Source organism: Mchenga conophoros, linkage group LG5 (genome assembly GCF_057382185.1).
Source record: "Mchenga conophoros isolate Kocher_MC1m ecotype Shallow Benthic linkage group LG5, M_conophoros_male_GT1.1, whole genome shotgun sequence".
Classification (NCBI taxonomy): Eukaryota; Metazoa; Chordata; class Actinopteri; order Cichliformes; family Cichlidae; genus Mchenga; species Mchenga conophoros.
In genome coordinates, this window is record NC_140530.1 from 38977221 (window position 1) to 38997444 (window position 20224).

Consider the following 20224-nt stretch of genomic DNA (forward strand, 5'->3'; position numbering starts at 1 on the left):
GCCACTACACTGTGTGTAGTAAGCACTTTCAGTGGGTGTTCCCTCACTATATGTGCTGTTTTCTGAATTATCTTTGCTACTCCTGCTGCGTGTTGTGTGCATGTGGGATGCCTTGCTTCTGTTGAATTTAATCTTATGCTGACATACATAAGTACATCCCTACCTCCCCCTTTTTTCTGAAACAACACACCATTCACAACTCCCTTTGTTTCTGAAACATCAAGATAAAATGCCTCATCATAGTTAGGTAAGGCCAGATCTGTGGCTCTTGACAAATCCTGTTTTAGTGAAATGAACGCTGTCTCTGTGTCCGGCGTCCAAGGCAATTCAGCCTTCAGATTTCGAACACCAACTTTCTTGATCAGGTCCCTTAAAGGGGCCGTTTTACCCGCATAGTTCGGAATGAACTGCCTGCTGTAACCTGTCAAGCCAAGAAAGGAAAGCAACTCCTTCACAGTTCTTGGTTTTGGATGTGTCAGAATTTGGTCTCTGTGTGTGTTCATTAACCCCACTGATCTGTGTGCGATCACCCGGCCCAGGAATGTTACCTCTGGCCGGACCAACTGCAGTTTTTCTTTGCTCACTTTGAAGCCACACTCCGCCAATCTGTTCAACACCACGAGCAATGCTACCGTACGGGCCGCTGCTGACGGGGCTGCAATAAGAAGATCATCAACATACTCTATTAATGTACAGCCCCCTGGCAGTTGACATGGGGACAATGTCTCTTTCAACACCTGATTAAAAATTCCTGGTGAGAGTGCAAAGCCTTGTGGTAGGCGTGTGTACCTAAATTTGCGGCCTCTGTATGTGAATGAGAAAATATCTCTGAGTGACTCGTGCAGTGGGAGACAAAAGAATGCATTCACTAGGTCAATACATGTGAACCACTTTTGGTCTTCAGTTTTGTGCTTCTATTATGGTCTGTTAAATGGTATGTCAGACTTCAGCTGGAACAGGACAGGCGAACAGTTAGCTAGACCTACATCTGTGGGCCCTGCGGACCACAAAGTACCAGGCAATTTTGAGAGCTCAGCTACTGCATCAGGATGATCCATTCTTTCCCTGCCATGTATTCTGGAGATTTCTTTATGTTCTAAGATCACTGCATCGTTGGACAAACAAGTTATGCGATATATTTTACATTTTGGTGCATACCAAACGTTTGGAATTTGGGTGCTTTGCCAGCATGCGTTGTCCAGCGCCCGCTTGACCATTGGTCCCAGATCTCTTGGCCCATGACCCTCGTGGACCGCCAATGTAATGTGAGGGGCTGAATCCTCTCCCACATTGTACCAAGGCAGTTGTTCATCAGTAAATTTCACAGCCGCGGCCACACCTTCTGGTCCAACATAAATGTTATGTGTTTGCACATTCCACGTCTGTCCCTCAAGATCAGACTGGAACTGTTCCCGATAGATATCGTTATCTTCCCTATCATAAAAGAGTGTAACGTGGAAAGGATCTCGCGGAGGGGAATAGACGGCCAGGCTCATTATCCAGGGTTTCCATAGCTGATAATGTCTCAGAATGCCTTCTTCCACTAGCCTCCCCCAGTAGATTTCGGCAGTGGGTTGTTCAGAGTTCTGGACTAGATATTGAGTCTTTGAAGGTGATCCCAGTTTCACAAGCAGGTCCCTGCCCATGAGATTTTCCAGGCACCTGTGAGGACACCACATATTGGTGCTTCAAAGTCTGTTTTCCCAGCTGTGTCAATGCTGGATTTGTCAATGGCAGTGTCATTGGAATCCCGGAAAAGCCTACCACATTAACTGTGTGACAGGAGAGTGTTGCACTGACTGGTGTGTCTTTCAATGTTGAGTATGTTGCTCCAGTATCCACCAGGAAGGGCAATTCAGTGCCTTCCACGGTCATCGACAGCATGGGTTCTGCCGTTCCCACCCTGTTCGGTTTCTCCGGGCTCCGTCAGTATTGCTCCCCCTCCCAGCCCCAGTCGGCTACTGGGTACTGGGGGGCTGGTGCTGCATTCGGGTTTGGAGCTTGATGTGCTCCCCTGTAAGCAGCTCTTTGTCGTGGGCCTCCTCGTGCCTGGGATTGATAGCCTCGCCCCTGATAGTTCTGCGGCGGTTCAGGGCAATCTCGGGCCCAGTGTCCTTCCGCCCCACATCTCAGACACGCAGTCCAAGACACTCTGCCAGGATTCCCCGGATTCCGAGCCCTTTGTCCTCCCCTCACGGATCCACCACGCCCTCTCTGCGGTCCACCGGTCCCCCAATTCCCTACTGGTTGACGCTGCCTTGGTGCATTGGCGGGCCAACGGTCATCAGGGTAGAGACCCGGATCCTGATCTGGCCAGTCAGGCACAGGATCGGGCTGAGGCCTTGCCACCATTATTTTCCTTGCGCTCTCTTTATCCTCTTCCTTTCTGTCTCCTGCTTTGTTTTCTGCTTCTGCCAGCTGCAACTTGACCAGCCACGCCTGGGCTTCCTCCAACTCTTTCTTTTGTTTGTTTGCCAAATCCTGTTCCTGCTGAAGTCTGTGGGTCACATGTCTGTCCCACTGCACCGAGTCTGCAACGGCAAAATCTGGGTTCTTTTCCAAGTCAACTGCAACCTGATTGGGCAGCCCTGCCAGCACTGCCGAACGAAACCACGCTCTACTTTCACCCTCCTTCCCCGGATGTATTCCTGTTCCTAACAACCATTGTTCCTTTGCTTTAGCTAAACACTCTCTGGGTGTGTTTTTGGGATCCCAAATAATTTTTGGAATGGCTCCAGAGTTAGGAGTTGGGTCCTTCTCCCGGACTGCATCTGCTAAGTCATTCTGCACCTCATGATATTTCAGGTCATTTGCATATCTGGTTGTTTGAGCTATCTGCTCTACATCTGCTAACCCACCACCCAGCATACAACGTCCAGCCAAAGCGCGAAAATCGCCCAGCGCTAATTCTTCTCCTTCCCAATGTTCTCCCTTGGTTATTGGTGGAAGTTGTTTAACCAATGCTTCCAAATCTCTCACCTTATAGGCGCGATAAACTGGTTCGTTCTTTGGACCTGCTATTAGAGGCAGACTTAAACCAGGGTCAGGAGCTCCTTGTTCAAAACTCACTTTTCTACTCTTTGAGCTCTTAAATATGGGCCGTCTCTGTGCTTGGTCTCTCTTCACACTTCTTTTCCTCAAAATTAGGCTTGTACTTGGTTGAGGTTCAGCTCCTCCATCTTCGTCCTCCTTATCATCCTCTTCTTCTGATGACGTCGCACGGTCTTCATTCTCCTCTTCTGGCCCTCCCTGCATTACTCTCTGCTTTATAACCTCCAATGCCGTTAATGCCTCTATGGACGCACGTAGGGCCTCATGCATTTGTCCGTACACTTCTCCTTCAGTTTTTAACACCAAGCTCAGAGGTATTTTATCACCCAGCCCTTTCTGTTGGGATGTAATAAGTTTACTTACCTCAACCTCCATCGCTTGGCACTCTTTCTCTGCTGCTTTTAATGCTCCAGGTGAAGCCAAACGAATAGCTTTCTTAAGCTGTTCAAGCTGATCCTTCAGAGGTTTGCATCCCCTTTTCCCACTAGGTGTCGCACCCGAGCTGTCAGCCATTCTCTGAAACACAGACTTACCTCTTCCAATGGCGTTGGTCGACTCCACCTTCTTGGTCTAGGTCACCCAGACACGCTTAACTTTCGGTTTCAGTCTTCGTCTCGCTGTTCTCGCAACCACTGGCTCCTCTTCCCCTGCTCGGTGATACACAAAGTTTAACCCAGCACTTTAGACGCTGTCCTCGCGTTCTCAAGCGTTGACACTCAATCAAAATTATTCGCCCTCAAAGTGTTAATATATGACACCAGCAACCCTTATGCGCAACGCGCTCACCTCCGTATACTTACCTCTCCAATAGTTCCTCGGATTAGTGTTTTTTCATTTATTTTAAACCCATTAACGGCGCTGCGCGTCCCTTATATACTTTACAGCAACACACCCTCAAGGGTCCCTCAACTTGTCCCGTACTAATAAGTCTAAAACCAAGAAATCACCTTTATGACATTATGTCAAAGCTTTCTCCATGTTGCACAGCCTGCCACAGGTTTAACAAAAAAATCGCTGCCCGAGAAGGCTCCCACATATCAAGGTGGTCGTTTTCACAAACTTCCAGCAGACCCTCAAATAAACAAAAACAACGACCCAGGCAGGCTTCCAGTTCAGCCTCCTCAATTTCTATGCACACTGAAAACTCATGGGGAGATTCTTCTGTCTCCCCGTGTCCTACACAATTCACCTCCAAATGATCCCCTACAATTGAAATTTCAGTGTGGAATGACGCAGAGATTAACATTTCCTTATTTATTCACTATATGTAACCTGAATTTTCTCTCTCTCTTCAAATAACAAAGGTTATCTTTACAATTTGTTATTGAACTACTAATTAAGTTGCTTTTTATGGTGTCAGTGATAAACTGCCCCTAAAAAGTCCACTTTATTGCGTGCTCATTGAGTTACTCCTATCAAAACTATTTAACAAGTTCAATTTACACATACTCATTAATTTGTCACGCTTATTAGTGGCTCATGGTTGCTTAAAGCCTATGTCTGACTTGACCACAGAGTTAGAGCATCATTCAATCCTCTCAGGATGACCACTCCACTTACTCTGCATCCAGTCAGCTCATGAATTAACAACCCTTGCAGACTGTAACCCTTTTATTTTTTGTTTATGCCTTCAAATCCACCTTAAATCTTCTTTACCTAAACGTTGGTTTTAAACACAAACAATTCTTATATTCTATTTTGAAACGCTGTCACCATTCATATAATCACAATGTTGTTATTTACTAAGCCAGCATTTTAATTGCAGACATTTATCCACATTTGCAAACAATAGTTATAGAGCTGAATAACACACAAAACCGAAAGCATAGTCCTCTCATGCGCTCTGCATCAGCTGCCTCATTTGCATGCACACACACTCTTCATCTAAGAATAGCAGCAGGCAGTCAGTGCATTGCTGACTCGACCCACAGAGATCTTTTTTAATACAGAGACGTCTTATATTTACAACTGCACAGATTTTAAACCTTTTAACACCTATCGAATTTCGACAAATTTAACATAACCGTTTTTTGCGATCAATTAACCAGTATCAAGACTTTAACTGTTTCTGGCCTCATTTCTAAAATCCCTAACTCAATTTAAAAGCGTCAACCAACCCAAACTTTGCCTGAAGCTCTATTTTTGGCATTTCACAGCCAAGGCTTACCCCGAAGTGTTAAGTTAAAGTCACACGCCCGAAGACCACTTCTGCTGGCCAAAAAAGCGCAGATACCGTTGCAAACGGTAAGGAGACTCTAACTCCTAGCTTAATTCCGGGATGCCCTGTACCCCACAGCTAAACCACACTGAACTAACCCTCTTCGCCGAGAGGTCAATGTCGCGCGTCCACGACAAGGAGGGAGCGTAACCTCCGGGCTCTGCGCTTCCTAGCAGACTCGAACTGCCGTTCTAGAATAATTTATAATATTTTGAAACAACAATCAACACCCGAAACAAGTGTATAACTGAAGCAGGTGCAACCTAGTGGTCAAATGGAGACTCCAACTCACAAAATGACCGCTCAGGTCCACTCTTACGACCAAATTTGGACTCTAACCAACACAATAACCAATTCCCTACCAAACTACTTGAGACTCTAACTCAATTTCTTTGGGACTTCAACCCAATATTTAAACTTTTTCCTGGCAGACTCAAACTGCTTTAGCAGACTTTACTGCTTTCATTTCTTCTTAGCAGAACTCTAACTGTTTCAACTCATGAAATTTTCATCAAAATCAAAACAGACATCCACCAGTAATTTCAGTGAGTAGACTTAAATTTTATCATGTCCAATTTGGCACACTTTGGAAATAATTCAACAGGTAGTGCCTTACCTTTTGGATAAGCCGGCTTATGCCCACTCACTTAGACCACTGGAATTCATGTCTGCCCGTCAGACCACCCAAGACCCCGGATTTCTCCGTCCAAACCTCCAACTCTCCCTCCTCAATAACCGGACGAAGCCCCCAAATGTTAAGATTCAATATTGAGGAAGGGTACAAGAGGTGATCGAAGAATAACCACACCGATCCGGCCGGGTGAAGTCAAACGATGATTTTAATGAATACACGCGTGGGAAGACAACTCTGTACGCAGACAGGAAGTAGTCTTCGACTTAATCAAAGCATGAACAGATATTTTATAGCATCAGGGTTTGTTTACTGACGCCCCTTCATGCGTCACAGATACATTTTATACATAGATCAGATCAACATCATCATGACTTTTCACCTAGAAAATCATCTTCTATTTTCATGGCTAGCCCTTCCTGTCTACCTTTCAGTTCTTGTCTTGTTCCTCTTTCTTGCCGAGACACCAAGAAACGGTTCCTCTTTTACCAAGACAATTTTGCAGTTACAGCCAAACATAACTAACCTCTCCTCTAAATAAATCTAATTTAAAGTGTGTGTGTGTGTGTGTGTTGACCTCACATGCTCTTTGTGTCACCTCTTCACCTACTGTCTGTGTCTCGTCCTCAAATGCTCTTTCTCAATTCACCTGTTGCACTTCTGACCTTTTACCAGACCAGAAGCTCACTGAGACTATGTGTATGTCTTCTACTAAATAAATGTTTTAATCAAGAACCTCTACTAAAACCTTAATATAAAATGATCTGATATATAAGTGTTTTGTAAGCATGTATTGCAATTCCTTCTACGGCTCCAAGTCACTTGCACAATAGATTGTCCGAACATCGCGCCGAACAAAGCTTCCGACCCCCAATTAATTGACCGAGCTCCAACTCTTTAATAAGCACAGATATGCATTGTGTATAAAATAGTCATAGCTGCTTAAGGCCTTCTTAAAGCTATCTGTTACATTGTTAAAGCCTCGTCTTAGCCTGCGGCTCAAAATAACTTCCTGCTTCTTTCTGCATACAACTTCCTGTCAGCCTGCAACTCAGTCTTTCTGAAAGAGACACTGTTTAAACCTTGGAATGCAATATCCATGCTGCAGATTATATTATTAATGCAATAACAATTATTTAACAATAGCAGTAAAATAATTTCCCTCCTCGACAATGTGTAATTGATTAAAGTATTTTATAGGTGATTTACGATCAGCCTTCATCTACATAATTCAGCAAAATGCGGCCGCTCAAAAAGATGAATTCCCGCTCATACCCGTTAACTCCTTATTTCCCCTTCAAAGATGAGAAGCCGATGAAAAGAGCTGCTTTCATGCTTTCTCATCGCGTTTACTTCCTACTAATCCCGTCAGCTCTGTGAGCTGCACAGAGCAACACATGACACAGATGAACTCTCTCAGGACGTGTGCTGACTTAAAGGCCACAAATGGAAAGATTTACTCCCTGGAGGCGAAACTCTTCCTGCTTCCCGTTGGCTGAAGGTGTCAGCGCCAAATAATCACTGTTTCTGGACGTATGAGGTCAGAACTCCAGCAATGTGAAAGTTTTTCACTGCATTTAAAACAAGCCCTGTAAATGTTTCTGATGGTTTGGGTGCAGCTGCTACAGGAAGTCTTCGCATCCACATCCACTCCTCGGAGTGCCTCCACAATCCCTGTCCTGCCTGCAAACATCCAATAACCTGAACCTCTAAATGAATTTCATGCAGTGTCCAGTGTGTTAAATGTGACAGTTGCATGGCTGCAGACTGTCACACGCTGCTTTTAACAGAATTATGATAAACACTGAGTGACACGTGTCATAATTTAAGAGGAATAAGCCTCTGAGTATGCATCAGGACATGACAGGTGTTTTTTCAGGCTCATATTGACTCTTTCATATGGAAAATCTTATAACAGAAGAATTCAAAGACTCAAATAAATGTGAGACTAACCCTAAATTATTCACTGGTGACCTGGTTCATGTTTTAAGCTAAGAGAGGAAAAGTGTAATCCTAATAAAATGACTTCAAATGTGTTGTGTTACTGTTCTGCACGTCCTTGTTGTGTACTGGCATCATGCACTCTGATCATTTTTGCAAAGACGTTCTTTAAATGTTGGTGGTCACTCATTCACGGTCAGCCTCTCTTCTTGGGATCGTTTTCAGAAAACCCACTTACTCCCATTTAGAAAGACCTGGCGATGCCAGCGGTACAACAACGAGCGGGGACGCCGTTCTTTAGTCAGGACGACTAAAAACGGAGTTCAACCCCCCGGGATTCAAAGCGTCCTCGAGGAGCTGACTCCTGTTCCTGAAGCCGGTCTCACATCTGCAGCGGTCCCTGTTCTCTGACCAGCGGAGGAGGGAAATTCCTGCTGCCGATCAATACGAAATCACGAAACTCAGAGAGCGTGCAGAGCGAGGAAAGCGAGTCACCCTGAGAGCGGCTGAGAGCTGGTTGTTAGAAACATCTCGGCGTCTGAGGGCCCGGCCTTCCTCGCAGCGTACCTCACTCGCTTTGGTATTTATGCTTCTGTTTATAATTTCGCAATAAATTTGACTTGAAATTACAAAATTTAATGTGAAAATCCAACATCTGCAGCTCGATCCTGCAGCGTGCATCTGTCGCGTCAGCTCCGCTCTCCTCTGAACCCCTCGGGCCGTCTGCTGGAAATGATGGGGATTTATAATGGATTTGTTCTAATAAATTGTTATAATGACTTCTCCTGTTACATTTTAATGCTCCTGTGAACTGCTCTCAACATATTTCCAGGTGCTTCACAAAGATATATTATTGAGAGAGAGTCCTACACTAAATCTCATTACCATTAAAGTTATTATTCCTGTCTGCTCAGGACCAGCTTCACTTTCTTCTCATTTGATTTTCTTGCAGCTTTGCTCCAAATTGACTCTCATTGAAAATCAACTGAAAGACTTACGAATGTGATGCAATAGTTTATTGATTTAAAAAAATATCTCCAAGGAAAACACAAAGAGGTTTCTTCTAAATTCAGATTTTGCAGTTTTCACGAGATATCATGAAATCTGCAAAATCTCCCAGAGCTGCAGGAAACATTCGTTTCACAATACAGGTGAGAAAATAGTGAGATGCCTGCGACTCACCTGCTCTTTACTTTACCTGAGTCAACGTCACATGACTCTGAGAGCAGCGCAGCTTTATCACTGGAGTAAAACAGTGGGAAAAAGAAGGCGAATATATAGTAATAGTAATAATTACAAAAGTAATATTCAAGTACGTTTGTGTGTCAACTTTTTTTTTGTAACTGACTAATAACAAACTAATAATGTGGATACAAACAAACCAGTCAGTAACTCATCAGCAGTCAAATGGTAACACTTTAGTGTTAATAACTTCATAATAATCATGTAATATTAGTCAATTAAGCTACTATTACCATATTATAAAGCTGAAAATGATTAAATAATTATTCTGTGTTAATAACATGAGTTGTATTGTCGGGTCTACAGTATAAAGCACCTTGAGGTGACTGTTGTTGTGATTTGCTGCTGTATAAATTGAAATAAATTGAACTGAATATAGAGAAGGTTCACCTTCAAAATAAAAGCTGCACCTCAGTCTTACAACAGTCTCCATTTCCTGTTTGTGTCACACTCTTCACAGTTTGTAGACGAGTCCATCACTTCTATTCAAACTATGTCCAACATGTTAGCAACCAGAAATGGGAATACAGATTTCCCTAGCAACAGGCGGTTGCCAGGGGGTCACTGACTGAACCTTTCGGCACTTGATCCTATATTGTTACCAAAGCTCACGCTGAACCCTGGATTACAGACTCTGTTCGTGCTCTCAGGCGCACCTGTAGGTGTGCTGAGAGAAAATGGAAAAAGGACAAGCTGCACATTTCTTTTAATATCCTCAGAGACTCTCTTTCAACCTATCAGAAAGCCGTTAAAGAGGCCAAGTCCTCCTACATATCAAACCTGGTTAGCAGTAGTGTCCATAAACCTCAGACTCTGTTTCGTGTTTTAAATTCCATTGTAAATCCTTACACATCCACCAGCCTCACACCTTCTGCCACCCTCTGTAATGACTTTCTAAAGTTCTTTGTAAACAAGATTTCCTCCCTGCAGTCTGTCATTCCATCTTCACCTTCCAATCCCTGTGTTTTGTCTTTGTGCCATTCTGCCTTTAATCAGTTCGAACCAATCTCTCTCTCTCAGCTGCATGAAATAGTCTGCAAGGTTAAGACTACCAACTGTTCCACCGATGCTATCCCCTCTCAGCTTCTGAAGCAGGTTCTGGACTCAGTCGGACCTTTCCTTCTGGTCCTGATCAATGCCTGCCTCAGTTCTGGTTGTTTTCCAACACCCTTCAAGCACGCTGTTGTTCAATCTCTCCTTAAAAAGCCTAATCTAGATCCATCCCTACTCTCTAACTATAGGCCCATTTCCAACCTCCCTTTTCTGTCTAAAGTACTGGAACGAGCCGCCCTCACGCAGCTCCAGCTATTTCTTGACAATAACAATCTCTATGAGAAGTTCCAGTCTGGTTTTAGAGCTCGGCATAGCACAGAAACCGCCCTTCTGAGAGTTTTTAATGATTTGCTTTTAACTGTTGACTCTGGTTGTGCTGCTGTCTTAGTAACCCTGGACCTGACAGCAGCCTTCGACACTGTTGATCACAACATACTGCTATCCCGCCTTCAACATTGTGTCGGTTTAAAGGGCACTGTCTTAAAGTTTTTCCAGTCCTATTTGAATAATAGGAGTTTTTCTGTTCACCTTGGTGAACTGTCATCTCCCAGAGCTCCTTTCACCTGTGGCGTACCTCAGGGGTCCATACTAGGCCCCCTGTTGTTTATTCTGTACTTGCTCCCTCTGGGCGATGTGCTCCGTAAACATAATGTGTCCTTCCACATCTTTGCCGATGATATTCAGATCTACCTCCCTCTGAGGTTGAACTGCAATGTTTCTTTGCAGCCGCTACTCTCCTGCTTGTCTGACATTAAGACTTGGATGACTCTTAACTTCTTACACCTTAATGAAAGCAAAACTGAAGTCATTGTGTTTGGGCTTCCTAAAGATCCCAACTTCTCTCTTGACTTTTTGGGACCCCTAACCTCCGATTGCACTTCTTCCATTAAGAGTCTTGGTGTTATTTTTGACAATGCTTTTAAACTTGATAAACAAATCAGCTCTGTAGTTAAGGGATCTTTTTATCATTTGCGGATTTTAGCCAAAGTCAAGTCTTACCTTTGCAGGAACGATCTAGAAAGAGTGGTCCATGCTTTTATTACTTCACGGCTAGACTACTGCAATTCCCTCTATGCTGGCCTAGATCGTTCCTGTCTACATCGCCTTCAACTGGTGCAGAACGCTGCCGCTCGCCTGTTGACCGGTTCAAAAAAAAGAGACCACATCACTCCGGTTCTCTGCTCTCTCCACTGGCTCCCAGTTGCCTTTAGGATTGATTTTAAAATCTTATTGCTGGCTTTTAAGGTTTTAAATGGCACTGCACCTTCTTACCTGTCAGAACTCCTTAGTACTTATCGCCCCAGGAGATCTTTGAGGTCAGCCGACCTGATGCTTTTAGATGTTCCCAGGTATAAATTAAAGACAAAGGGAGAGAGGGCGTTTGCTGTGGCTGCACCCAGACTGTGGAACAGTTTACCTCCTCACGTCAGACTCTCCAAAAGCCTAGAAACTTTTAAAACCGCTCTTAAAACTCACCTCTTTTCATTGGCTTTTAGAAAGGTTTAATTTATTTGTTTTATATATTTTTTATTTTATTTTTATCAGCGAGGTGTTATTACGAAATTTGTGTTCTATTGTATTTTTATCTGTATTTACTGTACAGCACTTTGGTCAGCCTTGGTTGTTTTTAAATGTGCTCTATAAATAAACTTGACTTGACTTGACTTGACACTGTCACAGATCCAAAATGGCAGATAAGTTAAGGTCACATGGTCTAAAAACGCCATTTTAGCGCGTCCCTAACTCGAACTTAAACCAGTCCTGCTGTTAAACGTTTGGTCACTAATTCTAACCCTCACATTTCCTTTCCTTTTTCATCTGACACACAGGAGACTTGGCCTAGAATTTAAACCTATGCTTGTAACATTTGTGCTAAACCTAAAAACGGGGCTTTAAATTATCCCAAGAATTGAAAACAAACAAAAAACATCTTTTTCCAAAAATGTCCATATTGCTTTTTTCCTGGACGTACAGTCAGGGTGATCTCACAGGATGAAACCTACTTTACCCAAGAACGAAGCAGGCTGATATATAATACATCGTTTATAATACGTAGGATAACGGCATCCTAACATATAGTTGTAACTATAACCACTTTCCTTTTCCTAGCAAACGTTGATCCTATTATTACCTGGGAGCGCTGAAAGCATCCATAGGTGGAATTGAGCCTCTTTCATAGCCCGTCTCCTCACATCTTCAAGAGGGAGGGAAATTAAAAAGAGCAGACATCAAACTATGAAGTTCAATAAAAGTTTGTCTCATGCAAAACATCATCCTCTCCTCCTTTGAAGCTGTTAAGTGTTAAGTCTGTTGAACCTAATTCTCTTTGAAGTGTGTGCATGCATGTCATTGTGTGTGTACGCGGTTACTTTGGCGTGTAGGTGTGTACGAGGACCGTGGATGGGTGCGTTAATAGACCGTGTGCTTCTGTCTGTGATCAACCAGCGACGTAAATCAAAGAGTCAAGGTTGGTCACCACATCAAGGCCGCAGCGGCTCCATAGCAGCGCTCGGTGTGAGGATAAAGATGTGTTTCAAAGATGTGTGGAAGGGGGCTTCAAAGACGCTCCTAATGCCGCACGGCCCTATGGGAATCTAAATTACTGCTCAAGGCCAAACTCAAATCCCCAGTCGGGCGATGAACAGATGGAAAGATGGCGACGGAACATGTGAAGAAGGTTTTAGATGTTTTTTCACAGATTAAGAAAGGAGCAGTTACCAAAAATGTCCAAAGAAACTCAGAAATGCTGAAACGAACTGAAGTCTGAAGGTCGACGTGTGAAAATCACAGTGACGGGTGGAAGGTGTTTCACCTCACAGCGCTCCAAAGGCTGCAAGTGAAATTATTCATTTAATAAGTAATAAATAATACAACTTACCTCTGCCTCCATGATGTAGATTACATTAAAATACCCTCATAAATAACTTATAAATGCATGTAAATGCATGTTCCCCGGGCGTCAAAGCTGCTGGTTTACATATTTAAATACAAGCTGTCCTTCGGTGTCGGAGCCATGATGTCATCGCTGACAGCGAGGCCTTGATATCATGTCTGTGAGTCGGAAACAGAAATGTCCTCATCATTGGTGATCACAGAGCAAACATCAGCGTGCAAATGTCCACACGGGGGCATCGAACTGCACAGAAGGAATGAAAAACTGTCCGTGTCTGCAGCAGCTCATAGCTGGAGACAAAAGGTTTTAACGAGATGCAAACGGCTCCTCAAACGATGCTCGTCCAGCCTCCGGATGCAGTGACACTTTGCACATAAAGTAAAGACACACGAGGCGTCCGATAAGAACGCTTCTACTTTACTCTCCAGGCCGAGAACATAGTTTACACATTTTGTATAACATTTTGTGTTGTGTCTGCCATAAATTGTTAAAAATGTCACTTCCTGCAGTCGCCTTTGTTTATCTGGAAGTTTTACTACCCGAGAAGCTGATTACGAATCGTTTTTTATTGCGTGCCAGATGGGACTGTTTGAGTCCAGGTGTTAAACGACTCTCTGAGAATCCTGCAAATACACATCAGCACTAACTGTTTGTGAAATGTTGTCATGACTTTATTTAAAGGTAAGAATTAAAAGTTAGAGGAGTGGACCAAACTGGGACCAGTTTAATCTGAGAACCAACGTAGAATCACTGCGTCTCTTTGACCTGCAGATATCAGCAAAGAGAACAACAAAGTATTTAGACATATTTAGTATTTAGAAGTTATTTACTAATTTTTAAATGTATAAAATATATTTTTGTTTATAAATGATTCCATTATGTTTATATTTAGAAGAAGAACTGAGGAAACAAAGCTGACCACCCACTGTCATCTGATGCCATCCAGCTTTTTGATGCTGATGAGGCGATGTCAGCTGATCTGATGACCACCACCCCCAAACCCCAAACAGAATAAGCCTCGCAGACAGACAGACGGGGAAAAAGTCTACGATGCTTTTTCTTTGTCACAATCTAATAACACTGAATAATTTGAGGATTCAGCCTTGCAGATTAGTCGTATCTCTGCAGCTCAGCAGGGACGCCCTTTGTTGAAATACAAAGAGGGAATCTGGCACTAAAAAGGCTGCAACTTTTGAAGATTTCAGATACAAATCACAGTGATTTAGATGAGCTTCCAGATACGGTACATCTTTTGGCATCATTACTTCTGCTACAGGCTCTTGGATCTTCGGAGGAATAATTAATGGTCGTCTGGACAGATGGTTATGGAAATACTGCTCTCCTGTCCTGTAACTCTTTCCCCCTTGGAAGCCTGCTGGGGGTAACCCTTGTATTTCAGGCCTGCGGCTGGGTGTGCATCACAAGTTAGTGTTGGTGATCTCTGCCTATACAGCTACCTCTGAAAAAAACTGGAAACGATTCTAACGTTCATCAAACTGCACCTTTAATGAGATGTGTCAGAATTCATCATTAAGGGTACAGTGACTATATAGTACTTGATTGAAGCTGAGGACAAGAACCACAATTCACCTGAATCATAATTGCATATTTCTGTCACTTTTATAACAGGAAGGACCCTCCAGCAGAACCAGGCTCAGCACTGCACCTCAGCACCTCTCTGCATTGAATCACACCTGTTATTAACCTCTGTCTCTCTTCCACAGCATGTCTTTTATCCTGTCTTCCTTCTCTCACCCCAACCGGTCGCAGCAGATGGCCCCGCCCCTCCCTAAGCCTGGCTGTGCCGGAGGTTTCTTCCTGTTAAAAGGGAGTTTTTCCTTCCCACTGTCGCCAAAGTGCTTGCTCATAGTGGGTCATATGATTGTTGTTTTTTTTCTCTGTATGTATTATTGTAGGGTCTACAATATAAAGCACCTTGAGGCGACTTTTGTTGTGATCTGGTGCTGTGTAAATAAAATTGATGACGAGAAACAGGAGATAAAATGAGAGATGAGGAGAAAAACCCAAAATGTGTCTGTCTCCTGAATCCAAACTGGAAGCTGGTTCCACAGAAGAGGGGCCTGAAAACTGAAGGCTCTGCCTCCCATTCTACTTTTAAATACTCTAGGAACAACAAGTAGGCCTGCAGAGCGAGAGCGAAGTGCTCTAATAGGGTGATATGGTACTACAAGGTCATTAAGATAAGATGGGGCCTGATTGAGCCGTAGTCATCGTGAGCGTGGGCTGGCTGACTTTCCCATAATTATTTAAAGTTTTCAAATCCAACTCAAATTGTCGTCTGTTGTTCTCTTTCACATTCAAACACAAACTCTGAATCACTGACGAGGACTCATCTTAATCTCTCTACAAACCTTTTTAAAGTAACCTCGAGTCCAGCAGACTCGCTGTCACAAAGTGCTGATGGCTGCTACGTATCTCGCGCTGATGAGCAAACTAAACTTTCACCGATGCTTTTGGTGTTTTGTCTTTGAAGTCTTCTTCATGTCAGATTAGTAGCGTTTCAGGCGTAATGTTCTTCACTACCACAGGCCTAAAAAGTGTTTGTACGTGCACCGTGGAGAAGAAATGAGCTGCTTCGCTCTGTATTCATCTGCGTTCAGCAGTTATCACTACTCTGTTCTGCAGCTCTCCTTTCATGTTCTTACGTTCCATTGTCGTTCCCACTATTGCCGTCTTCATCATAATCACTGTCACAGTCAGCTCATCATGATTACCGTCTTCGCCATCAACGTCACTTCTACAATCATCATCGTGAAATGAATTACACGGAACAATTTGCAGTGCAGTAGATGCAATCTTAAAACAAAAGTGTCCTTTTCAACACGCGTGTGTGTCTCTTATTGCAGATGACACACATTTGTCTGATGGTATCACAGCGGCTCAGGAGGAGGTTTGGAGCGTCGTCGCTCTGCTGGAAACGACATGAAAACAAACAGTTTGTTTGGTTTTGTAGTCTTCCTGTTCATTATTACAAGTGCTGCCGCATCATGTGTATAAACGCCCTTCATCATCATAATCATTGTCACCATCATCATCGCTATTGTGAGTGCTATCAACGAGAAGCCAGCCAGCGCGATGGCAACTGTCAGCAGGAACAAGCAGCACCGCGTAACGGTGATCGGGATTTTATACTGCATTTAATTCCATATTTCAGAGGCGATACCGTCTCTCAGCGCTCACTGCAGAGACATCAGCGCTGAAACGCTCGCTGCAGTTACCAGAGTCAAGCTGCGGACCGTAAATCCATTTGTGTGTCAGCAGAACTTCTTAAATTGCATCTTGGATATCAAATTTGAAAATGCACCGAATTTATTGGCATATGCCTGTGCGTCTTTAACCCCCGGGATCTGTGTGTGTGTGTCCATGTTTACATATCTTTGTGGGGACCAAACATTGGAAGTTTTCTATGTTTGTGGGGACCAGCAGCCCTTATGGGGACAAAACCAGGTCCCTACGAGTCTAAAGGCATTTTTCAGACTCAAAATGTGGTTTTAGTGTCAGGATTACAGTTAGGCTTAGGCTGGGGGTTAGGGTTATGTCAGTTAGACGTGTGTTTCTGTGTGTGTGTGTGTGTGTTTCTGCATGTGTGTGCAGTCGACTCTGCAGCAGATGTGTAATCTTGGTTCCAGGTTAGTGTTTCTGTGGTTTCCATGTTGTTTCTGCAGCTCTGTGTTTCTGTCCCAGCGCTGGCTTCGTTGGTGACAGATATTTTTACACATGTGCTCAGATGTGCGTGCGTTCATGCACATAACATGCTCGGCCGACTTTGATCCCTCCTCCTGCAGCAGGTCTGCCAAGCTTTGGATTTCTTAACACAATGAAGTGTTGCACGGAGCAGTGTGAATCTTTTACGATGCAGCGTCAGAGTTCAGGCGACTTATAACAACTGTCAGACGTAATCGATTCGCTTGTTAAATGTCAGCAAATGTTTATATAACAAATAAGACTGTTGATTACATATTTATGTATTAAACTATAATACTGAGAAGCAGACTGAAACCAGGGAAACGACATCCAGCAAATAGTAACGGATATCCGGGGATCAAACCAGAGACTCAATCCCAGTTAAAATGCTTTTTAGTCTGTTTTATATTCAAACATTGCTGAAGGCACTCAAAAATCAGGCGTTGCATTATCAGCTAACTGAAGAAGGACACTAAATGTCAAGTGATTGATTTATCATTTCCACCTGGGTTCTGTTCTGTGCTAGAGGTGCCAGGACTAACTCTGATGCAGAATGGCATTTAACATAAAAAGTGTCTGTGCAGACCAAACGCTCTGCTGTGAATGCACCGTGCGTGTTCACAGACGAGTGATTCAGTCAGACTCGCTGTTACTGTTCGACTCCTCTTTCCTCTCCTCTCACAGAGGTCACAGCAGATCGCTGCTTTTCCTTATCCTGGTCAAATGTCGCTCATGCTGGCTCATCTGCTTATTGGGACTCTTTTACTAAAACTGCAGGGTCTCTACCTGATATCTATGAAGTACTGTGAGACAACCACGACTGCAAAGACTAAAGTTGCCTGCATTATCCTTCTGTAAGGGACTAGTTATGAATCAAGTTTCGACAGAATAATAAGAACTTCACCTGCAGATCATCGAAACTCAAACATCAGAATGAGGGGCACATGGACCAAAGCAAATCAAGACATGTTAGCATGTAGATGACAGAGACATGGAGAGAACAGGTCGTCTGAAACAGCAACGAGATTAGTAATCCAGCATCACCTGAAGCTAATCTGAAGCGTTCAGCTAACATCACTTTGTTGATGCAGAAAAAAACAAAAGGAACCTTTTCCTGTCCGTTAAACTGTGACGTCACCGGCATTCCTCATTAATTCACCAAACAAATGATGTGACAGGCTGCCAAGAGCGAACACAACACACAACTGCGGTTCATCCTGGAGTTTTTATGCTAAAATGATTCATGGATCAGAGTTAAGAAGCTTAAAGAAAAAACATTCCTCTAAAAACGGTCAGACACAAGGATCGGACTCAGTGCCCGAATAAGGACTTTGAAAGACCTTCAGAAAGCTGGAGGGCTGTTGCTCAAGAGCACTTTAAAAGATCTAAAGCCAGTCCGAGAGGCTCTTTTACACATTACTGTACAATATCAAATAGGTTTGGGGCTCTGCACTAAATCTCCTACAAGAAGCCTACGAGAAATGTTTATTAAATCAGATTTGGTCAGATTAACATCATCAGGTCTGACACATGATCCCACGGAGTCGATGCTGTTGATGATTTTTAGGATTTTAAAAGCAAACGTTCATGTTTGATGCCGCAGCTCCAAAGAAATCTCTTCCATGAATTACAGCACATAAAAAATCACGAGACCTTAATACAGGTTCAAAGCACTCAGTGACACACACACACACACACACACACACACACACACACACACACACACACACACACTGAGTGGGTCATCTTTCAGGTTCATGGCACTGAGAATCGCACTCATAACACCCACACAGGTGAACGCACTAACGCACAGACACACACGTTCGCAGGTCAGGCGCGTCTTGACTGTTTTTCCTGGGATGCATTGTTCCAGAAGAAAAGCCTGTTTTTAATCGAGTGAATAATATTCACTAGGTCAGATAAAAGCAGCCCTGAGGGTAAAAAAACTCACATTTATTCAATTATTTAGCCTTCATTAAACCAGAAAGGTCATCCGGGGACAAATCTTTATTCAGAATAAATAATTCAGAGAGCGATACCTTAAATTCATTAAGCGCGCACTGATGCTGCTTTAAGAGCTTTTGTTATTTTGTATTCTGATGTGAGGAAACTTGCTTTTATTAATTCACGTACGTCCCGCCGCTCTGAATGCTCCTTTTATTACTTCTTATTTTTTAATTGTCTTAATTACCATCTGACCCCCTTTTATTCTTTTGTCTTTGTCAAGCGAAGGCTTCTGCAAAGACTCCAGTTTTAATCTCAGACACACTTGAGAAATCTCAAAACTTCCCCCCGAACTATAACCATCGAGGTCCCATTCATTTACTGCTGGAGTGTAGGAGACAATATGATTGTGAAGACTGATTGTGCTGCACCACAGCATGCCCGCTCAGCAAAACGAAGCTTTATGAATAAATAAAGAGATACCAGCGAGCTCATCGTTACAGAAACGCTCAGCAGATCCATCAGGATAATGTGCCCAATGACACAAAAGCAGAAATTCTATCGGTGTGAACGCATCAGCTGTCAAAGCCTGTCCGGACAGCTGAGCGACACAGCTAACCCGGCATAGTCCACTTTAATGAACTCCAAACACCTCCACGCTGCAGACTCTCAAAGGCCTGAAGGTGGAGCCTAAAGGGGCTTTAAGATGCTCAAGAGCTGTGCTCATCTCAGGGTATTGAGCACGGATCGGTGTTTTAGCAGGAGGGTTCAAAGAGTGCCGCAGGCATCCGCACACACTGCTCCCTAAAATCGTTTATCAAAGACGGAAAAATCGGCACATGTCAGTGGGTACACTCACAAGCATGCATCGCATGCTGGAAACAGGTATTTGCACATGGCTGCAGTTCTTGTGAGAGAACGCACCACAGGACTGAAAGCATCAGCACTCCAAAGGAGTCAACAATAGATTAACCGAAACACCAAATGGCCTGCATTTGTATAGCGCTTTTCTAGTCCCTAAGGACCCCAAAGCGCTTCACACTACATTCAGTCATTCACACACACATTCACACACTGGCAATGGCAAGCTACATTGTAGCCACAGCTGCCCTGGGGGGCACTGACTGGGAGACTGCGAGGCTGCCGGACACTGGCGCCACCGGGCCCTCTGACCACCACCAGTAGGTAAACACGGGGTTAGTATCTTGCCCAAGGATATTTGGCATGCAGCCAGGAGGCAGCCTGGGATCGAACCACCGACCTTCTGATTAGTGGCTGACCTGCTCTGCCACCTGAGCTACAGCCACCAAAGTGACCAGGAGGAAGATTAGACTGAAAGTCTGAGGGAGAGCTTGCAGATTCAATCATCCCATCAGGGATAATAAGACACGGGCGAAGTCAATCAGTGAGGGAGGGAAAAGAGAAAAGGAAGGAAGTAAAACCAAGGAGAGGAACGAAGCTTCAAAATAAAACAGAAGATGAGCAAAACGCTTGCAGGAAATAAGAAAGACTGTGGAGCAGTATATGCCTTGAAATAATGCAAAGA